The following is an 8,210-nucleotide window of genomic DNA, read 5'->3' on the forward strand; positions in this document are numbered from 1 at the left end:
TTCTACATGTTGACCTCCAGTTGAACCAGCACCATTTGCTGAAAAATGCTATCTTTTTTCCATTGGATGGATTTTAGCCCCAAATTTCAATGTAAAATAATTGTTATATAAAAAAGAATATAAAGTTACCCTGGTGAAGACATTTATAAATAATGATATCATTCATGACTGCCATAAAGGAAAAGTATTATAAATGATTAAATATAAAATTTATCATTAATACTGTGTCATGATGTTACACATGATATTGATTGGAAGAGGTCAATTGGACAAATAATTCACATAAATGCATAAACTTATCATTTGCAATATAAAAGGAAATGTTTTATTAGCATTTGAAAGTTGGCTATTATCAATATAGTTCAATTCCAAGTAATTGGAATTGGATGAGCTGTATTCCTTTGCCCAATTCACATATTCAATTCCTCACCTTCAGTGCATGGCTGTATTTGAGGACATGTTCTTAAAGAAGCTATGAACTCAGTAGGTGGTTATTGGAGTGATCCCATATCTAATACGGTAGCTGTCCCGGTAGGAGAAAGACATAGACACACACGCAGGGGAGAGGTCACACAAACACTCAACAACAACAAAACAACAACAAAACAGGAAGAACATGATCAAGTAAAAAGTCAAAGATAGAGATGACTTGAAGAAGCCAACCATATTGACATTTTTAATATGGAATATTTGGTTTCCAGAATTGTAGGATGAGTTTTTTCCTTGCTTAAACCATCTTCTCTGTTATAATTTGTTTTGATAATATTAAAAACTATGTAGCAGGACTTTTAAAAATTACAAAATCACTATCAAGAAGCCATATTTGTAGAACATGAAGAACGAAAGTTCCTCTAATGACCATGAAGAACTTCTTAGATTTCATCTGACACATGTGTTCGTATAATAAAGAAGCTTAATGAGTTTTCACTTTGTAGTTTTTGTTTCAAACAAATTTCTAAGATTTTGGGTTAGAGGATTACCCAGAGTTAACTGATATTTTCTCTCTCTTATTCACAATTCCTTTTGCATATTAACCCATGTGCATGCACATTTATCTCTAATACAGACATCTTGGAATTAGAGTTAATCTTTCCAGTCTTCATTGGACCACATAAAGTTGATAAATAAATGACAATTATGATGCATATTGAGAATGCATTTGAATAGTATGTATCTTAGTGTCTTGTGAGTGAAGAAGAGACAGGCATTCTATAGCTATTCTATAGCTATTGTTACTGATAGCTAGCAAAATAGCTCCTTCATCACAATGATAAAAGAGGCAAGATTATTATTTGACACCATGGCTATTGTATTATTCAGGATTTAGGTCTCACGAAGTCATTGATATCTAATGAAGAGCAAACTATGATAACTTTTTTTCTCAGTAATCATTTTCTGAAGCCCACTGGAGAGAAGAAAGTAACATATGCACCGGTCAATTCACTCATATTACAACAGCTTCAGCAGACATGGGCTGACTTCTGTTGGCTATTGGCTGCACAGCCCAGAGACATGCATGCCATTCTGAGTTTTTAAACTTTGCTAAAAATCAAGCCCACAGTAGCTCAAGATCTTCCACTGAAGAATAGCTGTGAATATGATCTTTGCAGTCTCTTCATTTGGAACTGGGCATAAGGATTTTTGTAGGGTTGTGGGTTCTGTGTCCACTCCACCACAGGGCATGGCTGCTCTCCATTGCAGGATGTGGGAAGTTTGATGGTGCATATCCCATGCAGTCACTGGGTGGGTGCTGGGCCAAAGGGAAGCCCCAGGACACCTCTCTTGGAGTGGGAAAGCATAGCCTGTGACACAGGACAGCTGGAGCTGGCTTGGGGTTCTCTGTGCCTAAGAAGAGGCCAGAGTCCATGGGGTTCCCAAGGTCTTGGACAACCAGGTGCTGCTGGAAGTCATGGAAGAGGTAACAATGGAATCTGGGCCATTCGGCTGGAACTGGCCAGGGGCAGGCAGGGGTGGAGGAATGGGAACACTGGCAGTTCCACAGGGAGAGAGTCCTTGGCTTGATAAGGCATTTATTGTCATGGTGGAAAGTGGATATGTAAAATCATATCCCCCTTCTCAAAATAGGCCTGAGATTAAATAACTTTTGCAGGGAGGAATGTTTGGGAAGGAAAGCTTATTGACTAAGCCCTCCAGGCCCCTAGGTATCTCAATAGAATGGAGATCTGTATTTAGCCTATGTGACATGTGGTCATATCCTTTTCTACATATGGGGGTCTCGGGGGGTGTTGCCCTTAAGTGACTGACGGCCACAAACCTATGAGGGACTGCGGCTAGTGACAGGAACCTGGTGCCTTGGAGCAGGTAAAACTTCTATTATCCCTTCAGGGTCTCTGGGGTTTCTAGCCTTAGCTCACCCAGGAATGAGACTATCTTTCAAGGTTCCACAGACCTTCATTAGATGGACAGAGAGTGCAAAGCATCAGAAACAGATCTGTTCTGGGGCCACTCTGTCAACTCTGATACTGACTGATGAGGATTCTCAATTCCTATATGGGCAGTGTTTGGGGAGGAGCAAGGAAGCTGTGTAACTTGATTAAGTGCTAAGATAGGAGTTCTGGTGGAATCCTCTGTTCAGATCATTACTATGTCCCTTTATAGAAGACAGTTATTTGCTAATCAATATTCTAAGTGCCATCCTCCAAATCTCTTCTACATTCAGTGCTCTTCTTATCCCTGGATTTATAACAGGAGACCTGTTTTTCATTGGGAGTATTTTGAAATTAGAACCTTGAGAGGACACATAAAGTAACTCACAGAAGGATCAAGCCACACAAAACACTAGGAAGACAGTTTTTCATATACTCTGTAGGGCATACTATTTTTTTCAAATGTGGTCTCTCTTTTGAATACTGAGATATTTATTAGCATATATTTTCTGTCCTAACATTACTTGTCACTAATTAATCTGTTGTATTAATTATATGTTGTCTTAATTGTATGTCTTTTTTTCCCCTACAAGTTTCAGATTACTTTGTACTGTTTTTCTTTCTTCTTCTTCTTCTTCTTTTTTCAATTTATTCTTGTCATCATTTTAAAACACGGTTAGAACAAAGGCTGAACGTGGTAAGGTAATTTACTTTCAGTTTCTCGGAAATATATACTCTGTCAACTTCAAGCTGCAAACTATAGCGCATACGGGAGCATATGTTGATGCTCCTTATGATTAATAGGGAGGAGACTGGGCTTCATGACCTCTCCACAAGGCTTACCGCTCTACAGTCCTAGGATCTTAATTCTGATGAATAGCTCTCATGCTCACTAGAACTAAACCATTCCCTTATTCTTTGGTGTAAGACGTAAGACAAAAAATATTCTTGTGCAAACATATATCTTTCTCACACACAGATTGGTAAGGAATGAGATCCTTTTCTGGTAAGCTCTGCTGTATTCTTATTTATTTCCTAGTATGGGTTGATACCAGAGCAGCTCTCATTTACACAGTTGTTGGAAAACCCTACAGGGATTTTTGACTTGGGGGAAAAAAATCACAGTGTACAAGTTCCTTGCAGCATAATGAATGGTAAGTTTGCACTGAACAAGGTAGCAGCGGTTCTTCTAAACCCGTTCTGGGCATCAGCTGACTGCACGCCTCAAAACAGTTGGTTATATTCAGATCTTTACCAAGACTAATTAATTCCATTGCATATTTCCCTGTAGAGCTCTGAGACTAAGGTGTGAATGAAAAAAAAATTAATTAACAAAGCGACTTTGTGTAGTCTTCATTGTTAAATTAATCATTTTAGTTCTAATACTTTAATTCTTAGTACATAGGAAGGACAGCAATATTGTGAGAGCCTAACTAGGTAAGGTGAGGAAACACTACTATTTTCGTTACTGTTGCTGCTAATCTGAGTAGGAAGGCTAGGGTATGCATTAATGGGATTTTTATCTTAGTGGAGCCAATTGCACGGTTGCAATTACATGCACGATTTTCTTCTAAACACTGAGGTGGTGTTTCTTTTAAAAATGTGTCTCTCATCTTAAAACCTTGTATTAATGCTTCTATTAATGTGGAGAACCTGGTTTTTGTCTGAGATTCAGAAGTGGTTTCTATATTTTCCACTCAGACCTTGATTTCTCTTACTCTTCAGACCAGAGCGTGAAATCCAGGGCTCCTCTTTAGCTTACCAAAATCTAACGTGTCAGGGAAGTTTGTCAATACACAGGTATATTTAATCCTTCTGAAAAAATGTCAAGGCAACAAAGGGAATTTATTGTAAGAGAATGGAAGCAAACAAAAATAAATTCCAGGCCTTATTAGTATTTTATAAAGAACGACAGGGATAAACACTGTAATTCTTAGTATTCTAGTCTATTACGTGAGGTAAGCAACGGAAATCTCGGTTTAAAGGAAGATTGTGCAATTCGTTCTTAGGCAATGCATTTCTTACTCTTCATATTCTCTCCTCTGCTTATACTGATCAGTGTCCATAGATACAGACCTATGCGTCATCGTTAAGTTGAGCTAAAGTCAACTTTATTTAATGAAAACTTGAAAAAGAGATATAAAATAGGTTGATCTGCAGGACTGTTTAATCATAGGAGACATACACTCTTATTTTTTCTCCATTAATTTATTTATTTAGTTCGTAGCATGCTGTACCTCTTACCCCTTACGCTTCTCCCAGTCTCATCCTTATACCCTCTTCTTCCATACCCTTGGAGAAGGGGAGGTTCCCCATGGGTATCTATCAACTCTGATATATCAAAGATACACTCACTCTTAAGATGAAACCCTGAAGGAGTCACGGTTGCTGTTTTGAATTATAATTCTACAGGCCTGAGTTAAAGGACAGTAAGAAATAAAACGACAAAACGTGGGCTTTCCACATGGTTGTGTTTGTGTTCTTCAAACATTTTCTAATAAATGTCTTCAAAGTTTGTGCTCCAGAATTTGCTGACCACTGAAGGTGCATGAGAACAGAATAATTCATGAATATTGTGCTAATGATTTTAGAAATTAAACTGTTTTTGAAATTTTATGGGATCTTACAGTAATATACAATGGAAACTGACAAAAAATAAAGCAAAAATTGTTGTAATGACATTTATTCTTCACAAATGTGTTCCTCAGCAACTAATGCAGACAAATATTTGTGGTCTTGATTCGTGTTCACTGAGAAAGGGGACATTATTTTTTTAAATTATCATCATATTTGTACAAACTGGGTTATTGATAATGTTTACTAACACTCTTTCTGTCTACCTTAAGGATTTCAATATTTAAAAATCTTTGCGACGTAACAATAACAGACATGTAGGTACTCTAACATGAGAAAGATCTACACAGATAGTTAAAGGCCTCTGGGCTAGCCTAGTCTACAGCGAGCTACAGGCAAGTTCAGACTGCGTGGAAAGTCTCAGTCTCCAAACCAAACCAAACCAAACCAAACCAAACCAAACCAAACCAAACCAAACCAAACCAAACAACCAAACCAAACCAAATATCCGAAAAACATGACAAAATTCTTTCAAACTAAAAGGACAAATTTATATTAAATAATGCAGGTATTATATTGAATATATTTTAACTTAATGTTTAAAGGCATTTGTATTAGTGACCTCCTGGCTGCTGTGCTAGCTCACTCTGGCAAGAAATTAACTTAAGGATTGAGTAGTTTATTTTGGCTTCTGGAGAGATGAAGTCCATCATAGCTCGGAGTGCATAAGAAAATGCCACAAAAACACGCTGGTTGATCACATTTTCGGCCTCTACAGCAGTGGTTCTCAACCTTCCTAATGCTGCTACCCTTTAATACACTCCCTTATGTTTTGAGGCCCACCCTCACCCCCAGTCATAAACTTATTTCACTACTGCTCAATGACTGTCATTTTGCTACTGTTATGAACTGTAATGTACATATTTGACGTGCAGAGTTATCTGATGTGTGACCCCTGTGAAGGGGTCATTGGATTCCCAAAGGGGTTGTAACCCACAGCTCGAGAAACACTGCTGTGCATGAAGCAGAGAGGGGGAAGAAAGTAGAACTGAGGCACAAAACTTGGAAGCCCTGTACCCAGCGACATACTTCTTGCCAGGATTCATCTCCTAAGGTGCCATCACTCTCCCAAAGTGTCACCAGCTGAAGAACAAGTGTACAATCAAAGCAGACTCAGGGGGGAGTTTATACTCAAATGACAGTATTGTTATCGCTGTGATGTATCCATTTGAGGAATTTGAAGCAGTCTGGAAGAATACAGACATGTGGATTCCTACAATCATTCTTTACACTACCATTGACTGAACTTTTAAGCATTAGCCTGAAGGCATTTAAAAACTGCAAGAGACCACGGGGCTGGTTCTTGAATAACATTTGCTATGTTTAGTTTTACTAAACAAATAGTTTAAAAAAAAAAAAAAGCCAGTGCTGGGACTCAAGAGCAATGCTCTAGTCACATTATGCTGAATGGGTTAGAAATGGGACATGTCCTCAAAATAATCCAGCATTTACTTGAACCCTGTTATTTGTTAAGGTTTATTCTATGTTCATTCCTGTGACTGTGACAAAATATCCCAATGTAAAGCAACTTAGGGGAAAAAGAGTTTATTCTGCTTACAATTTCAGACAGCAGTCTCTCGTTGCGAAGTCAAAGCAAGAACTTGAAGTATCACAGCCCCATCCAGGGCAGAGAAGGAACAAACCAATGTATCTTTGCTTACTTTGGGCTTGTGCTTCTCTTCTCTTTTATGTTAATGCCACCCACATTCACAGCAGGTCTTCCCACCTCAGTTTACAATCAAGGCCACTCCTTCAGATATGGCCACATCTCACCCTGATCTTTCTACATTGTTCTATGTTATGTTGACAGTTAAAGCTAACCAGGACAGTAGTTAAGGCATTTTGGGTGATGCCTTTTAACTACTTTTATTTCTGTATCCTGAAAACATTAATTGTTTCTGTCATCTTCAGGGAATAAGTAAGTCCGTCAAAGAAATGACTAAATCCTTAGAATTAGAAGTTGAAAAGAAATCTCAAAAAGTCTCAAGTACTCTTAAGACTGATTAAATGTTCACAACTAGGAAACACCAAAGTTCTGTTTTTTTTTATTGGTTATTTCATTTATTTATATTACAAATGTTATCCCCCTTCCCAATTAAATCCCTATTCCCTCCCCAGTATCCCTGCTTCTAGGAGGGTGCTGCCCCACCCACCCAGCCCTTCCTGCTTCAGTGCCCTAGCATGGATCATCGAACCTGCACAGGACCTAGGGGCTCCACTCCATTGATGCCAGATAAGGCCATCCTCTGCTACATATGCAGCTGGAGCTATGGGTCCCTCCACATGTACTCTTTGGTTGACAGGTTAATCCCTGGAAGCTTTGGGGGTCTATTTGGTTGGTATTCTTGTTCTTCCTGTGGGATTGCAAATCCCTTCAGCTCTTTCACTCCTTTGTATAACTCCTCCATTAGAGTACCCACGCTTAGTCTGATGTTTGGCTATATGCATCCACATCTGTATTGGTCAGGCTCTGGCACAGCCTTTCAGGGGTCAGCTGTACCAGGATCCTGTCAGCAAGTACTTGTTGGTATTAGCAATAGTGCCTGAGTTTGGTGGCTACAGATGGGATGGATCCCTAGGTGTGGTAGTCTCTGGATGGCCTTTCCTTCAGTCTCTGCTCCACTTTTTGTCCCTGTATTTCCTTCTGACAGGAGCCATTCTGGATTAATATTTTGGAGATGGGTGGGTGGCCCCATCCCTCAACTGGGGGCCATGCCTATCCACTGGATGTGGTCTCTACAGGTTCTCTCTCCCCTTTGTTGGGTATTTCAGTTGATGTAATCCCTATCGTTATAGTTCAAACACAGGAAAATCATACATAAACCTAACAATGTCTCTTTTATACTTAATGTCCCCTAGGTCTTTGTCCTTCAAGTTTATATAGTTTGTCTGTTAAAGCTAAAGTTTTAATTTCTTCCTTGTTAACAGATTGACTCTGCTGGTCCTTCCTTCCTTCCTTCCTTCCTTCCTTCCTTCCTTCCTTCCTTCCTTCCTTCCTTCCTCTCTCTCTTTCTTTCTTTCTGGTTCATTAATACTGGACAAAGATTCATGAAAGATAACTACATGTAAGAGACAAGATTAGGAAATTTCTATGAACTAAAATAGTTATACAAGCAGAAAGATAATGAAGCTAAAATCTTAGGATATCTGCTTCAGTAGACGTTGACCAATGGAAATAGGGACTAGGTA

This window comes from Rattus rattus, chromosome 2, assembly GCF_011064425.1.
Source record: "Rattus rattus isolate New Zealand chromosome 2, Rrattus_CSIRO_v1, whole genome shotgun sequence".
Lineage (NCBI taxonomy): Eukaryota > Metazoa > Chordata > Mammalia > Rodentia > Muridae > Rattus > Rattus rattus.